The sequence below is a fragment of the Oryctolagus cuniculus genome, chromosome 7 (genome assembly GCF_051225735.1).
Source record: "Oryctolagus cuniculus isolate XC-2025 breed Fujian yellow rabbit chromosome 7, ASM5122573v1, whole genome shotgun sequence".
Taxonomy (NCBI): domain Eukaryota; kingdom Metazoa; phylum Chordata; class Mammalia; order Lagomorpha; family Leporidae; genus Oryctolagus; species Oryctolagus cuniculus.
Window position 1 is genome coordinate 92,128,919 of NC_142873.1, and position 16,020 is coordinate 92,144,938.

Here is a 16,020-nt window from a genome sequence, read left to right on the forward strand (position 1 = left end):
TCTAGAGGCTAGCCCTGCCCACATTCCGACCCCTCAGGGTCCCGTCATCATGGCAATGACAGTTTGTGGTTAGGCCGTCTAGTTAGGCCATCCGTTTTCAAATCTTACCAGCTAGGGTGGTTACCACTCTACTTTACTTTCAAGCTGCCTGCTACTGTGCATTTACTTTCTTTCAAAGGGCGCTACAGTTACTTTGTTTCAAACGGTGCTACAATTACTTTCTCCATGAATGGTTCCCTAACAGAAATCAACTTGAAAATACACCAAGAATTAAGAGAAGTGAGAATTACTCATGTTTTTAATATTACTTATTATATTAGTCTGGCATAGTAATTTGAGACAAATTTTGAGGAACAGAAAGATTCGGAAATGGTTATAAAATGACAGAAATTGTCTTTTGTGGGGTGACATTTTCATAGGGAGAGAACTGGATAAAAAGATGAAGAGAAAAGCTATAATTAACTCATTTGAGATGAAGGAAAGAATGTGAACTAAAGAATAATGGCAGAAAAAATTTATGGGAGAAAACAGATTTGGAGATAATAGTCAGACTGACCCAGTTAAATTTATTGGGAGGATTTTGAAGTGTGTTTCTGAAAATCTGCCTAGAACAGCAGAGAGACTATGGTATTACTGAACACAAAATTCAATGACATATCTTTCCAGGACACCTTTTCTTACAGTACCTATTGAAAAGTTGACTGTGTATTCAACAATTCCTTGCACCTACATTTCAAGGTACAAATTACTCCTCTTCATATAGATTCACTTGCCCTTGATTCAGAAGATGGAAGTTAGTGAGGCAATTGCCCTGTCAGTTCTGATTGCTATAACAAAGTACCATAGACTAGATAGATGGCTTATAAAAAGAAGAATTTTATTGCTCACAGTTTTGGAGGCTGAAAATCTGAGATCTGGGTGACCGCATATTAAAGCCTCTTCCAAGTTCATGTATATTTGTGTCTTTCCTGTGTCCTCACATTACATGTGGGATAAATAAGTTCTCTGAAATGTATTTGGTAACAGTGCTAATCTAATACCATTGATTAATTAATTCATTCATTCAAGGACACTGATACTAATTCCATTCATGGGCGTTCCTCCCTCACAAGGTATTCAGCACTCAAAGTCTCCACCTCCTATTACCATCCCCTTAGGAGTTAGGATTTCCTTATGTAAGTTTGTTTTGGAGGCAAACATAACTCTTCAGGTCATAGCACCCTACTTTTAGCAGTTGCATTGGTCAGGGAGGCACTTGCCATGGATACTCTACTTCCTCAGCTATGTGCCCCATGCTCCAGATACTAATTTTCTGGTGTTTGCAGACCATTGGCAACAGTGATAGGATAATGTACCAATTCCTTGACTTCAGGTCTAATAGAGTATCTTGATTCTTCTTTGTGGATTCTGGCAGAATTGGTATCCCTGATGGATCATTTCAGTGAGGATTTGCTAAGGCTTATAGGAGCATAAAATACAGGGTGGGCCGTATTTTTGTAATCCATCAGAAATTTTAGTGAGTGTATAATTCCACACACAAGATGGTTTTTAATATAGGTCAATGAAATGACTTATGTTTTTTGCACTTAAAATCTGTTTCAGCAAAGTAAAAAAACAATAATTTATATTCACTATATATTTCCTGTGAGAACATTGAAAAGCTAGCCTTAAAATCTGTCAATTCAAGATAAATTTCTGACAGTATATATCTTTCATGTAATTTGACTTTATTGGAGAGTTTGGATAACTAAATGGTTATCTTTTCAGTTTTAAACACCATAGAGTTTTCATGTGTAGGGCTGTAATTTATTCCTCACCATAAATCCTTGACCTTCTATATTTCTAAGATAGTAAATGTTCTGGATAAAATTTTTTCTGGATAGCCAAGAACTTTAGTTAATTTCTCTCTCTGACTCTCTGTCTCTTCTCTCTCTCTCTCTATATATATACACATATATATTTTATATATATACATATATATTTTATATATACACACACAAATATATATAATGCATATATAATTGCATATTATATATATAGTTTTATATATATAGATACTATATATATATATATACATGGATTCTGCATTTGCGTATTCAACCGACCACAGATCAAAAATTTCCAGAAAATAATTGCATCTGTACTGAGCATGAATAGATATCTTTTCTTATAATTATTCTCTAATAACTACAATTTAATAACTACTTATATAGCATTTACATTGTATTTTCTATTATAAGGAATCTGGTAATGATTTCAAATATATAAGGAGCTGTGCATGGTTTAAATGCAAATACTGAAACATTTTACATAACAATATGAGCATGTGCTGATTTTGATATTCACTGGGCATACTTGAACCAATCTCAAACAAATAATAAGACAATACTTCACATTGTAAAACCATAGTAGCGTCCATCCATTCATGAGTGAAATACTGAAGCATTAGCAATCTTAAAAACAGGGAAAACAAATAATCTTATAATTCCACTTCATAACTATATCTGTCTAATTTTTTTTTGATTTATTTATTTATTTGAAAGACAAAGTTACAGAGAGAGGTAGAGACAGAGAGAGAGGTCTTCCATCCTCTGGTTCATTCCCCAAATGTCTACTATGACCAGAGTTGAGCCAATCCAAAGTCAAGAGCCAGGAGCTTTTTCAAAGTCTCCCACATGTGTACAGGGGCCCAAGAACTTGGGCCATCTTCTACTACTTTCCCAGGTCATAGTAGAGAGCTGAATCAGAAGTGGAGCAGCCGGGACTAGAACCAGCACCCATATGGGATACCGGCACTTCAGACCAGGGCTTTAACCCACCACACCACTGCGCCGACCCCCTGTCTAATGTTTTAACACATATATGTTACTTTGTAACACTGGGTAGTTATTATTTATATTGATTATAATTTACCTTTTTTGCAAGATGAACCATGATTCATTCTATACCATAAATATTTAAAACTAATAACCATCCCTTCTTTATTACCTAGCATATTGTCTTTTTTCCCAAAGAAATCTTTTATCATGAGTACAAATTTCATAAGTACAACTTTATGAATATAGTACCTGCCCTCCAACCCCACCCCCCACTATCTCACCCACTCCTTGTCTCATTTTCCATTAAGATTCATTTTCACTTAACTTTATACACAGAAGACCAATTCTATACTAAGCAAAGATTTCAACAATTTGCACACATACACATACATACATACACACAAAACAGAGAACAAGCTTTACAGTTAATTCTCATATTACAACTCATTGATGACAGAGGTCCTGCATGGGAAGTAAGTGTACAGTGATACCTGTTGTTAATTTAACAATTAATACTTTTATGTGTGGCATCAGTGATCACCTGAGTCTATTGACTAGAGCTGCCATGGCTAGGGAAGGAAGCCTTTTGAATCCACAATCTCCCTCAGTATTTAGATAAGGCCATAAGCAAAGTAGAAGCTTTCTCCTCCTTTCAGAGAAAAGCATGTCCTTCTTTGATGGCTGGTTCTTTCCACTGTGGTTTCATTCACAGAGATCCTTCATTGTAGGACATTTTTTGCCACAATATCTTGGGTTTTAATGCCTGAAATTCTCTCATGGCCTTTCAGCCATACCAGAATGCCTTGATGGCTGATTCTGAGGTCAGAGTGCTGTTTAGAACAATTGTCATTCTATGAATCTGCTGTGTAATGCTTCCCACATTGGACTGTTCTCTCCTTTTTAATTATATCTACTATTATTAGCAGACTCTTGATCTTATTTATGATCCCTTTAACACTTAATCCTATTTATATGATCACTTTAGCACTTAAGATGGTGTTTTTACCACCAAACTTAGTAGAATTTGGGGTCCATGGCAAGTTTTAAACTGTACACACAGATGTAAGTCTGTAGGAATGTATGCAGAACAGCTTTACAGTTACAAACTTCCTGCTCCCTCTCTTATTCCCACTTATATTTTTTACTGAGATTTCTTTTCAATTGACTTATACACATATGATTAACTCTATGTTAAGCAAATATTTCAACAAATAGTATGAAGAAGAAAAAAAAAAAAAAAAAAAAAAAACCCTGTTCCTTGACAGTCAAGACAAGGGCTATTCAAGTCATTGTTTTTCAAAGTGTGAATTTCACTTCAACAGATTCCGTTTTAGGTGCTCTGTTAGTTATCACAGATCAGGGAGAACATTTGGTACATTTTCCCTTTGGAACTGATTTATTTCACTAAGTATGTTTTCCAGATTCATCCATTTGTTCAAATGACTGGACATCATTTTTGTTTTACAGCTGTGTAGTATTCCATAGATCATATATACCATACTTTCTTTATCCAGTCTTTGGTTGATGGGCATTTAGGTTGATTCCCTCTTTGCTATTGTGAATTGAGCTGCAATAAACATGGGGGGTGCAGATAACTCTTTGATTTGCTTATTCATTTCCCCTGGGTAAATTCCCAGGAATGTTTTGATGGCTGGGTCATATAGGAGGTCTATATTCAGATTCCTGAGTTATATTCAAACTGTCTTACATAGTGGCTTTACCAGTTGGCATTTCTATCAGCTGTGGACTAGGGTACTTTCCCCCACATCCTCCCCAGCATTTGTTGTTTGTTGATTTCTGAATGAAAGCCATTCTAACTGGGGTCAGGAGAAACCTCATTGTGCTTTTGATTTGCATTTCCCCGAGGAACCTGAACATGTTTTCATGTGTCTGTTGGCCATTTGGATTTCCTCTTTTGAAAATGTCTGTTTAAATCCTTTGCCCATCTCTTAACTGGATTGTTTGTTTTGTTGTTATGGAGTTTCTTCATTTCTTTGTATATTCTGGTTATTTATCCTTTTTCGGTTGCATAGTTTGCAAATAATTTCTCCCATTCTGTTAGTTGCCTCTTAAATTCCCTGAGTGTTTCTTTTGCAGTTCAGAAGCTTCTCAATTTGATGTAGCCTATTTGTGAATTTTGGCTGTGATTGCCTGTGTCTCTTGGGTCTTTTCAAAGAACTCTTTGCCTGTGCCAATGTCTTACAGGGTTTCCCCAAGGTTCTCCAATAATTTTATGGTATCAGGGTCTTATATTTAGGTCTTTAATCCATTTTGAATAGATTTTTGTGTAAGGTGGAAGGTAGGGGTCCTGCTCCATTCTTCTGCATATGGAAACCCAGTTTTCCCAGCACCATTTGTTGAAGAGACTGTCCTTGTTCCAGGGATATGCTTTAGCTGCTTGATCAAATATAACTGGTTGTAGATGCTTGGATTGATTTCCGGCATTTCTATTCTGTTCCATTGATCTATCCATCTGTTCTTATACCAGTACAATCCTGTTTTGATTATAACTGCCTTGTAATATGTCTTGAAATCTGGTATTGTATTTCCTCTAGCTTTGTTTTTTGTTGTATAAGATTGCTTTAGTTATTCGAGGTCTCCTGTGTTTCCATATGAATTTCAGTATTGTATTTTCTAAATCTGAAAAGAATGTCTGGTGTTTTGATTGGTATCACATTGAATCTGTAAAATGTTTTCTAGAGAATGGACATTTTGATGATAGTGATTCTTCCAACCAATGAATATGGAAGATTTTTCCATTTTTTTTGTATCTTATTCTTTATCTGTCTTTAATGTTTGCAGTTCTCATCATAGAGATCTTTGACATCCTTGGTTAAATTTATTCCAAGGTATTTGATTTTTTTGCAGCTAAGGTGAATGGGATTGATTTTAGAAGTCCTTTCTCAGCCATGGCATTGTCTGTGTATACAAAGGATGTTGTTTTTTGTGTACTGATTTTATATCTTGCTACTTTATAAAACTCTTCTGAGTTCCAATAGTCTCTTGGTAGTCTTTTGAATCCCCTATATATAGAATCATGCCATCTGCAAATGGGGATAGTTTGACTTCCTCTTCCCAATTTGAATCCCTTTGATTTCATTTTCTTGCCCAATGGCTCTGGCTAAAACTTCCAGGACTATATTGAATAGCAGATGTGAGAATGGGCATCTTTGGTTCCGTGTCTCAGTGGGAATGCTTCCAATTTTTCCCATTCAATAGTACACTGTCCATGGATTTGTCACAAATTGCCTTGATTGTGTTGAGGAATGTCCCTTCTATACCCAGTTTGCTAGGAGTTTTCACCATGAAACGGTGTTGTATTATATCAAATGCTTTCTCTGCATCTATTGAATTAATCATATGGATTTTGTTCTTCAATTTGTTAATGTGATGTAACACAATGATTGATTTATGAATGCTGAGCCATCCTTGCATAACAGGGATACATCCCACTTGGTCCAGGTGAATGATCTTTCTGATGTGTTGTTGGATTCAATTGGCCAGAATTTTCTTAAAGATTTCTGCATCTCTGTTTGTTAGGGAAAATTGTCTGTAATTCTCTTTCTCTGTTGGATCTTTTCTGGGTTTAGGAGTTAAGGTGACCTGGCTTCCAAAAATTTGGGAGGATTCCCTCCCTTTCCATTGTTTTGAATAACTTGAGAAGAATTGGAGTTATCTCTTTAAATATCTGGTAGAATTCAGCAGTGAAGCCATCTGGTCCAGGGCTTTCCTTTGTTGTATGGGTTTTTATTACTGATTCAATTTCCATCTTGGTAATGGTCTTTTAGGTTTTCTATGTCTTCATAGCTCAATTTAAGTAGGTTGTGTATGTTCAAAAATCTGTCCATTTCTTCTATGTTTCCCAGTTTGTTTGCATGCAGCTCTTTGTAGTAATTTCTGATGATTATTTTTATTTCTGTGGTCTCTGTTATATTTCTTTTTTCATCTCTAATTTTATTGATTTGGATCTTCTCTCTCCTTTTTTTGGCAGTTGGGCCAATAGTGTGTCAGTTATGTTTATTTTTCAAAAAAAAAAGCAGCTCTTCAATTTGCTGATCTTTTGTATAGCTTTTTTTTGTTTCAATATTATTGATTTATTCTCTAATTTTAATTATTTCTTTTTTACTACTAGCTTCAGGGTTGGTTTTCTGTTGTTTTTCTAAATCCTTGAGATGCACTGATAGCTCATTTATTTGGTGATATAGGTACCAAATGATATAGGTACCAATTGGTATAAACTTTCCTCTTAACACTGCTTTTGCTATATCCCATAAGTTTTAATATGTTGTATCCCATAAGTTTGGTATGTTTTCATTTGATTCCAGAATTTTTTTGATTTATCTTTTGATTTTTTCTATGTCCCACTGTTCATTCAGGAGCTAATGTTTAGTCACCATGTGTTTGTACATGTTCTAGGGATTCCTGAGTCTCTGATTTCCAGCTTCATTTCATTGTGGTCTATGATGCATGGTATGATTTTGATTTTTTGTAATTTGCTGAAATTTGCCTTATGGCCTAGCATGTGGTCAATCCTAGAGAAAGTTCCATGCACAGGTGAGAAAAATGTATAATCTGTGGCTTTAGGGTAGAAGGCTCTGAAGAAACCTGTTAAGTCCATTTGGTCCATAGTTTCTATTAATTGTGTTGTTTCCTTGCTGATTTTCTGTCTGGTTGATCTGTCCATTGCTGAAAGTGGAGTATTGAAGTCCATTACTATTGTATTTGAGCTTATATCTCCCTTTAAATTCATTAACACTTCTTTTAGATATCCATGTGTCCTGTAATTAGGTGCATATACATTTATAATAGTTATATCTTCCTGGTGATTTGATCCTTTAATCATTATATAGTGTTCTTGTCATTTTTGATAGTTTTTGTGTTAAAGTCTATTTTGTCTGATTTAGGATGTCTATGCCAGCTCTTTTTTGGTTTCTGTCAGCATGGAATAACTTTATCCACCCTTTCAATTTCAGTCTGAATGCATCTTTGCTGGTGAGATGTGTTTCTTGTAGGCAGTAAATAGGTGGGTTCTCTTTTTTAATCCAGTCTGTGTCTTATAACTGGAGAATTGAGACCATTTACATTCAGGGTTACTATTTTTATGTAACTACTTTGTTCTGCCATATTTCCATTAATAGTCCTAATTTTTTACATTGATTATCTTTGTACTTTTACTGAGTCATTTTCTGCATTCATCTTCTTTCATAGTGATGTTCCTAGGAAAATGATTTCTTGAAAAAATAATCTCTCATATTTCACCCTGCAAGGAAGGTTCTTGTTTAACATTGACCTTAAGGTCTGTTAGGTTTGAGTATCAGATAAAGCATCTCCATATTCTGAACATTCTCCCTATGTATCACAGTCAGCTACATTTTGTGGACCTGCTTTTGGTTTTTTACATGACATACAAATCGGTGTGAGGAAATAGCGCTTCTTCAAAAATTGTCCTAATGTCACATATCAAACTTTTTTAGTCATAAGCATACATGAAAGTAAAATAGCATTTTTTTCTGTTAAAGTTGGATTAGAACATTGCTGGGTCCTGAGGACAAATGCTCTTGGAAACCTTTCCAAGCCCACCTTGTAAATAGCTTATTGAAACAGATGACAAGAAGAGATTGTGCTGCACTTAGACAGCCAGCTTCACAAAACCAATCATGAGTGAATTCAGATTTAGTTGTTTCAATATAAGCAGCAATGTATTTTCTTTTTGCTGTCTATTTCACTTACAAATTTTATTTTGAAATAATTTCAAAAATTACAGAAAAATTTTCCAGAAAAATGAGAAAAACACTACGGCTTTTACCAAGTTTTTAAATCACTACTATTTTCTCAGATTAGCTTTTTTTTTAACTTTTATTTAATGAATATAAATTTTCAAAGTACAGCTTATGGATTACAATGGCTTCCCCCCCATAACGTCCCTCCCACCTGCAACCCTCCCTTCTCCCACTCCCTCTCCTCTTCCATTCACATCAAGATTCATTTTCGATTTTCTTTATCTACAGAAGATCAGTTTAGCATACATTAAGTAAAGATTTCAACAGTTTGCTCCCACACAAACATAAAGTGAAAAATAATAGATGATTTTTTAAATGATGATGAAATCAGATCAGACCTATTGTCATGTTTAATCCCAGTGAGAGTCAAGTTGGGAATTGATAATTTCTTCTTTTTTTTTTTTTACAGAAGATCAGTTTAGTATACATTAAATAAAGCTTTCAACAGTTTGCACCCCCATAGAAACACAAAGTGAAATATATTGTTTGAGTACTCGTTATAGCATTAAGTCTCAATGTGCAGCACTTAAGGACAGAGATCCTATATGAGGAGTAAGTGCACAGTGACTCCTGTTGTTGACTTTACAAATGGACACTCTTGTTTATGGCCTCAGTAATCTCCCTATGCACCAGTCATGAGTTTCCAAGGCTATGGAAGCCCCCTGAGTTCTCCGACTCTTATCTTGTTTAGACAAGGTCATAGTCAAAGTGGAGGTTCTCTCCTCCCTTCAGAGAAAGGTACCTCCTTCTTTGAAGACCTGTTCTTTCCACTGGGATCTCACTCACAGAGATCTTTCATTTAGTTTTTTTTTTTTTTTTTTTTTTTTTTTTTTTTTTTTTTTTTTTTTTTTTTTTTTTTTGCCAGAGTGTCTTGGCTTTCCATGCCTGAAATACTCTCATGGGCTTTTCAGCCAGATCCGAATGCCTTTAGGGCTGATTCTGAGGCCAGAGTGCTATTTAGGACATCTGCCATTCTATGAGTCTGCTGAGTATCTCACTTCCCATGTTGGATCACTCTCCCCTTTCTTTATTCTATCGGTTAGTATTAGCAGGTACTAGACTTGTTTATGTGATCCCTTTGACTCTTAGTCCTTTCATTATGATCAATTGTGAACTGAAATTGATGACTTGGACTAGTGAGATGACATTGGTACATGCCACCTTGATGGGATTGAATTGGAGTCCCCTGGTATGTTTCTAACTCTACCATTTGGGGCAAGTCAGCCTGAGCATGTCCCAAATTGTACATCTCTTCCCTCTCTTATTCCCACTCTTATGTTTAACAGGGATCACATTTCAGTTAATTTTCAACACTTAAGAATAACTGTGTATTAATTACAGAATTAAACCAGTCATATTAAGTAGAACAGACAAAAAAACTACTAAGAGGGATAATGTATTAAGTTGTTCATTAACAGTCAGGGCTATGCTGATCAAGTCACCATTTCTCATAGTGTCCATTTCACTTCAACAGGTTTCCTTTTTGGTGTTCAGTCTGTTGTCACCAATCAGGGAGAACATATGGTATTTGTCCCTTTGGGACTGGCTTATTTCACTCAGCATGTTGTGTTCCAGATTCCTCCATTTTGTTGCAAATGACTGGATTTCGTTGTCTCTTACTGCGGTATAGTATTCTAAAGAGTACATCTCCCATAATTTCTTTATCCAGTCTACCATTAATGGGCATTTAGGTTGGTTCCAGGTCTTTGCTATTGTGAATTGAGCTGCAATAAACATTAGGGTGCAGACCGCTTTTTTGTTTGCCAATTTAAATTCCTTTGGGTAAATCCCAAGGAGTGGGATGGCTGGGTCGAACGGTAGGGTTATATTCAGGTTTCTGAGGAATCTCCAGACTGACTTCCATAGTGGCTTGACCAGTTTGCATTCCCACCAACAATGGGCTAGTTCTCAGATTAGCTTTCTCATACTTCTAAGTTTATTTATATGTATGGTTTTTCCTGATCATTTAAGAGTATAATACTTTATTTTTTAAAAACGTTTTATTTATTTATTTGAAAGGCAGAGTTACAGAGAGGCAGAAACAGCAAGAAAGAGAGGTCTTCTATCCACTGGTTCATTCCTCAGATGACTGCGAAAGCCGGGACTGCACTGATCCAAAGCCAGGAACCAGAAGCCTTCTCCAGGTCTCCCACACAGGTACTGGGACCCAAGAACTTGGGCCATCTTCCATTTATTTCGGAAGCCATAGCAGAGAGCTGGATTGGAAGAAGAGCAGCCAGGACTCTAACTGGCACCCATATGTGATGCCAGCACTGCAGGCAGCTGCTTGACCTGCTATGCCACAGTGCCAGCTCCTCTATTTTCTTTAAGATTTATTTATTTATTTGAGATGCAGAGTTAAATATATATAGAGAGAGTGAGAGACAGAGACAGAGTTTCTCCATCAATTGGTTTACTCCCCACATGACCACAACAGCCAGAGCTAGGCTGATCTGAAGCCAGGAGCCAAGAGCTTCTGCTGGTTCTCCTATGCACGTACAGGGGCCTAACCCTTAGGCTATCTTCTACTGCCTTACCACGCCATAGCAGAGAGCTAGATGGGAAGTAGAGCAGCTGGGATATGAACTGGTACCCACATGGGATATCGATGCCACAGGCAGAGGCTTAACCCATTATGCCACAGTGCTTGTCCTTTTAAATACTCCATTTTCTAAATACTATATTAAGTATTTTCTTAAAAGAAGACATTTTTGTACATAATCACAATAGAAGCATTACAAATGGAAACTTAACACTGATACCATTAACACCATTCAAATGTATTCAATCATTACAGTCATGTCCTTTAATAGTCAAGGATTTTATGGTTTATGATATGTCATTATCATCACTTATTTACAAGTTTTAATTGTCTCATAACTGGCAGCAGAGAGATCCTTAAATTTGATTCCATGTCTTTTACCATATCCTTCCTTATTTGGTCATGTCCTTTTATGTAGCACAAAAAGATTGTGCAGTTTAGCTCTGCTGGACAATTCTTTCCTCAGTTCTGTAATTAATTCATCAAGATGCTGTGGGTTTTACAAATACAATTGAGAGGAAGAATACAGAGGGTGTGTGTGGCGGGGGGCGGGCACTCCCATCTACTGTTGTTTTTTTGTTTTTTTTTGTTTGTTTGTTTGTTTGTTTGTTTTTTGACAGGCAGAGTGGACAGTGAGAGAGAGAGACAGAGAGAAAGGTCTTCCTTTGCCGTTGGTTCACCCTCCAATGGCCGCCGCGGCCGGCGCACTGCGGCCGGCGCACCGCGCTGATCCGATGGCAGGAGCCAGGAGCCAGGTGCTTTTCCTGGTCTCCCATGGGGTGCAGGGCCCAAGCACTGCACTCCCGGGCCACAGCAGAGAGCTGGCCTGGAAGAGGGGCAACCGGGACAGAATCCAGCGCCCCAACCGGGACTAGAACCTGGTGTGCCGGCTCTGTAAGGCGGAGGATTAGCCTAGTGAGCCGCGGCGCCGGCCTAGCATCTACTGGTACACTCACCAGATTCTTACAACATCTGGGACTGTGCCAAACTCAGTTGAGGTCTCCCACATTGATGGAAGGTACTTGAGCCATTACCTGTTACCTCCTACATTGCACATTAACTGGAAGCTGGAAAAAGAGCCGAGCTGAGATTTGAATCCAGGTTCTCCCATATAGAATTCAAATTTCCAAAGCGTTTTGCTAAAGACCTGCTCCAAACCCAGGTTTTTTTTTTTTTTTTTTGACAGGCAGAGTGGACAGTGAGAGAGAGAGACAGAGAGAGAAAGGTCTTCCTTTGCCGTTGGTTCACCCTCCAATGGCCGCCGCTGCAGCCGGCGCACCGCGCTGATCCTGGCAGGAGCCAGGAGCCAGGTGCTTTTCCTGGTCTCCCATGGGGTGCAGGGCCCAAGCACCTGGGCCATCCTCCACTGCACTCCCTGGCCATAGCAGAGAGCTGGCCTGGAAGAGGGGCAACCGGGACAGAATCCGGCGCCCTGACCGGGACTAGAACCCGGTGTGCCGGCGCCGCAAGGTGGAGGATTAGCCTATTGAGCCACGGCGCCGGCCCCAAACCCAGGTTTCTTTAATCAGAGAACTGAATTTAGAAATCAAGATCCAAGGGGAACGGCAGGCATTGTGGTGTAATGGGTTAAGTCCTTGCCTGCAATGCCAACGTGTGTATAAACACCACAAGCACTTCAAAAGAAAACAATGGTAAAACAGAAAGCCTTTGTATCCTTCTAACTTCTTTTGTCAGTCTGTTGTCTGCTCCTAATTGATATGCTCACTATTATTTTCTTAACATATCTTGAGCAATTTTGTGTAATTTTTACCCCTTTCCCATCACCCTTGAACTTCTGTTACAAAGCTGTATAATTTTATGCTTCCCCAACTATGCATACGTTCTCCTCTCTCTGTCTTCCAATTCAGTCACCATTGTCTAATATTCACTCCTTAAAGTGGCATTTTCCTATTGGCACAGCTTGGCAGTTTGAAACTCATCACTGGAATCATTGAAGAAACTCTCACTCTGGAAGAGCAAAATCACAAACATGGGACAATCACTAAACTAGATTATCACATTTGGGAGGGCACTACAAAAAGTTTGTGGAAGAAAGAGAAATAAAACATAAATTTGGTGAAAAATATTTTGAAAATCATACATAGTTTTTTCATAACATGCTTTGTTCATTAACTTTTGGAATACCTCCTTATCTCATACATGAGGTTACAATTCTGCTCATAATTTATACCAATTATTTATTTACATATCTATCCATATGTTTATTTATAGTACTAACACTGGGCTAGCTACGTTAGCATTTTCAGAATAGAATTTTACTTTTTGTTTTTATTTTTTCACTTTTTTCTTAATTCTTTCCATGCTACAAATAGACTAATTTTTTTTAATATCTCCAAGCCCAAATCATGACACATTGCCTAGCAGAGCAACTAGCAGGGTCTTTGTAAGTATTAAAAATGCAACTGAATTGGCTGGCACCGCGGCTCACTTGGCTAATCCTCTGCCTGCGGCGCTAGCACCCCAGGTTCTAGTTCCGGTTGGGGCACCAGATTCTGTCCCGGTTGCTCCTCTACCAGTCCAGCTGTCTGCTGTGGCTCGGGAGTGCAGTGGAGGATGGCCCAAGTCCTTGGGCCCTGCACCCACGTGGGAGACCAGCTGCGCCGGCCATAGCGGCCATTTTGGGGGTGAACCAAAGAAAAGGAAGACCTTTCTCCCTGTCTCTCTCTCTCTCTCACTGTCTAACTCTGCCTGTCAAAAAAAAAAAAAAAAAAAGAGCAACTGAATTAATATACGAAAGTATTATTAACTGCCTTGATATGATTTCAGAAAAACTCAACATGCTGTAATAAAACAGAGCAAGAACATGTTCTGAATTTGCTTTGAATTTGATTTCTGTTCATATGTAAAATTTCTTTAAAAAGTCTTTCTGGGGGTTGGTGCTTGGTCTAGGAGTTGAGAACCCACTTGAGATGCTCACATCTCTTATCAGAGTACCTGGACTCCAGTGCTGGCTCTTCTGATTCCAATTCTTGCTGATGAACACCCTGGGAGGTATCGAAGTCATGGCTCAAGTAGTTTGGTTTCTTCTACCCCAATGGAATACCTGATTGGTCCCTTAAAAGTTTTGTCGAGTTCTTCTGGCTTTAATTAGTAGGATATTAGAGAAAAAAAAAAAAAACAAAAAAAAAAAAACAAAAAAAAACCTCAGGCCCTGCATATTAGTTGTGTGGAGTTATGATTGTATATTTGTACAAATTTTAGTTTTTGATGATTTCTATACCTTATATCATAAAAGCATTCAAGCTTATCTTTAAAGTCCTTTATTTTGAGGCCAGTGCTGGGCCCAGCTTACCATATGGGTACAGATTTGAGTCCTGGCTATTTCTCTTCCAAATTAGTTCCCTGCTAGTGTGCCTGGGAAAGAAGCAGAGGTTGGCCCAAGTGTTTGGGCCCCTGCACCCATATTGTAGACTCAGAAGAATCTCCCGGCTCCCAGCTTCAGCTTGGCCCAGCACAGGCCATTTCAGCCATTTTGGGAGTGAACCAGTGGATGGAAGATCTCTTTCTCTCTCTCTGAAATTCTGATATATATATCCTTCCTATATGCCTTCATTTCATTGGTGATATAGTCAGAACAGGAAACAAAATTAGGCAAATCTTTGTTCAGATTCATAAAAGAAACTGGATATTTTAATTCCCAAATAAATACCTTTATAAGATCAGTAGAGTTATTAAGGTTGTTTTTTCCCCTAGGGACAATTACCTACCTAAAATAATTTTGACTTTTTAAAAAGCAACTATAATCACTATAATTAAGTTTAGTAACATTAAATATTTTTATTATATAAAGGGAACAGATTTCATAAGAACATAATGAAACTTCCCATCTTCTTTCCCTCCTCCTTCCTTGTGTATTTTTCTCTTAATTTTTGTGATAACATAAGTTCAATTTGTTATACTCATTTTGACAGTATTAATCTTGTCTTTACTATACACACACTTTCCACTGTTAAAAATGCTGTAGTAATACTGATATTGCTCTACAGTATATGAAATCAGCTTTAATATCCCTTAGAAATCAGTGATAGAATAGAAAAGGTCATCTCCCTATTCCTTTTCTAAGTTAGGCAGTTGAATATATGTGAATTTTCATTCTGTTGCACAGATTTAACCTACCTTATTTTAAATTCATTGTAGAAACTTGACTTGTAAGAGAAAAAATTCATAGAATATCTTACAGTCCTATTGCTGCAGAGATTTATGCAAAATCCTTATGAAAATGTAGACACAACTTTCTCTTCATCAATAATGATCCGTATTTTCATGTGAAATAGGTGAAATATAGGCCAGACTTCACCATCAATATGTAAAACTACAGCAGTATACTCATGTGATAACATCAGTGAAACTTCACTGAAAAACATATTGGTGTTAATTTAATGTTTTAAATAACTTCAATATTTTTAAAAAACCTACTTTTAAAAATTAGATTTGAATATATACATAAAATTCTTATTTTTTATGAGAAAAGAGAGGGAAGGTAGGAGGGAGAGAACATCATTTTGCAAGTGTTGGGATTTAAAATAGGTCTTAAACATACAAGTTATTAAGAAGGCTTATTCAAATTAAGGACTCATCAATGACAGATCTAATATAACTTTCACAAGGTCTATATCTAAAATGTATAACAGTATTAGTATGCCTTGCCTACTCATTTTCTACTCTAAATTAAAGATACGATTTTGAACACTGGGGAATGTTAGTGAATGAAATAATCAGCTACAAAAATGGGAAATCACGTATTCTGAAAATCTTTTCTCAAGTGAATTTTGGAGCAGAATTTAAGCAATAATTTTTTTTCTTCAACTTGAGAAGGAAAAGAAAATAAAAGTTTCAGAAATTATCATGTTAAAACACA